The sequence below is a fragment of the Papilio polytes genome, unplaced genomic scaffold (genome assembly GCF_000836215.1).
Source record: "Papilio polytes unplaced genomic scaffold, Ppol_1.0 DF824069.1, whole genome shotgun sequence".
Classification (NCBI taxonomy): Eukaryota; Metazoa; Arthropoda; class Insecta; order Lepidoptera; family Papilionidae; genus Papilio; species Papilio polytes.
Genome location: NW_013525135.1, coordinates 2,315,940 through 2,318,115, shown reverse-complemented (window position 1 = coordinate 2,318,115; position 2,176 = coordinate 2,315,940). Strand labels below are relative to the sequence as shown.

General features: G+C 31.5%; 1 long non-coding RNA gene across 1 annotated transcript in view; it reads left to right on the top strand.

The window, feature by feature from the left end:
- Nucleotides 1-2,176, top strand: part of LOC106100148 — a 7,159-nt gene that overhangs the window by 4,288 nt on the left and 695 nt on the right. Inside the window, exon 2 of the long non-coding RNA XR_001225419.1 lies at nt 1,389-1,524. This is a non-coding gene — a long non-coding RNA (uncharacterized LOC106100148). The remainder of the gene's footprint in view (nt 1-1,388; nt 1,525-2,176) is intronic.

Sequence of the window (2,176 nt, the reverse complement as noted above, 5' to 3'; positions counted from 1 at the left end):
AAAAAAAAAAAAAAAAAAAAAAAAAAAAAAAAAAAAAAAAAAAAAAATATATATATACTCTTCTTATGTTCTTTTTCATAACTAGATTTCGTTATGCCCGTAAGCCCAAAGACTCGAGTATAATTTTCAATGTTTGCACGGAAACGGGTTTACTATATTTTACGGCCGCTATCGCGATGTTCCTACGAAACGCGAGACAGGAAGGACATCAATTTTCTACGAGATTAATGGAAGTTTCCACCTCCTACTATATTCAATTTGTCTGACAAAATGGAAACCTTGCTCGTTTGCCCCTTATCGTATAAAAAGTAAATTATACATTTTTCCCACGATACCTCGCATTTCAACAAAATTATAATAAAATAAAGTATTTTATATTATACTTTATTTGGTGATATTTATTCCGAAATGTTCTTATATGTATATCTGTATCATTTAGCGGATCGAAACTTCTTGCAAAGTACAGATACACTGTTTTATATCATTTTGGGCCTGTCCCACCACTGGCTGATAGAGGCTCAGATAGCTTAAAAACAAAATCCGATATTTCCATCACATAGCGACAAGCCCTTAGTGGTCTATATTACAAATGTTATAGTTGAGTTTTTTTTATATTTGTTTACCAGCACAACGAAAAAAAAAACGATCTACAAACCTACTTTCTGTCGTCTTACATTATGTACTTACCTCGAGCATCCTGAGAATAAATCCTGTTAATCTGACAAGGCGGTATCATTTCTCACATCTAACATTTTGCTTTTCACCGTTATCCGAAATTTACGAGCGCCACGAAAATGTTCTGCTATGAACCCGAGACGCAATAACTTTATCACCATTTAGGGACCGCTACGTTTTACGATACAACTCGTAAATTATGTATCTGTTTATTGCACACTAAGGATTACATCTGTTCATTTTATTACATAAATAAATTATGATTTTACGTCATTAATTCATTCTATTAATCTCTGCCTAGACGAATCGAGGATTACCAATATTTCTATATTACTACAACATTCATAGTATGTGAATATTATTACATGTAACAAAGCCTTCCTGTAGAATTGTTAAATATGTACAACAGATTCAAGATTGGTAGCAACGTACAGAAAGTCCTATCTAGTCAGAACCTTGATAAGGCCCACAAAAGATCATTGTAACAAATCTAACCATTACTACCCTGCAGTTAATATCTTGGTCTTCCGTTATTAATGAAAAATTCTGCTCTTTTCAGCCGTCAGTTAATTATTTTATTGTTATTGCCGTTACATATGTATTAGTCTTATAAGTGGTTATCGTTATGAAAATGTTTATTGTACGTGCCTAAGCTAAAAAGGGGATGCCTACACGCGTAACGACCCTACCTAATCAACTTAATTTGTTAGCAGTAAATGAAGGCGTCAGCAATCAAGTTTTATGTACGAAATCCCTTCTATGAATCAGTTCACACGAATAGGCACTTTCGTGAAAGCAAATTTTTACCAAGCTTGAGTTTTCTCTAAGGCTGTTGAGGGATTCTGTAAGGTATGGGACGGCTTTGCTTTATTACGATTGGAAAGTAGACAAGATTATGCTCTTTTTTTTAATAATTTTCTGTCTTGACTGTTAAAATTATTGATATAGTTAAATAATCCAATTAATTTAAAGACTTACACATTCGTCTTTTTAAATTATCACCACTCACAATTTTTTTATTAATGACTTTGGAATATCTGATTTTATGATACTTAGAGCTCCAAATTATGCCAATATTAAGCACTAATTAAGTGCCTAAAGCTAGCATACCCAAGCTTCTTCGAGATAAACTTCATATTTGCATTTCCTAGCAAAATTTTGAGAGGTATATTTCAATCTTTAGTTTTGAACAGACCTGAATCTGAATTAATTTTGCTTGACTGAGAATGTGTGAATGTTATTCACATTTATTTATTTATATTTTCTTTTATTCTTTACTAGCTTTTATAAAAACGGTCAGAAAGAGTTTATAAAAACGGTCCAGTGGCTTTTGAGTTATTTTAATACATACAAAAATCAAAAGTACAAATCTTTCCTCTTCAATATATTGGTATCGATTGTTACCTTTTTAACTATTTTTGATGTATTCTGTATTCTTAAAAGTTATTTGTTTATCTGTGCTATTTATTAAAAATAATTGGAAATGAAAGTTATAGGGGGG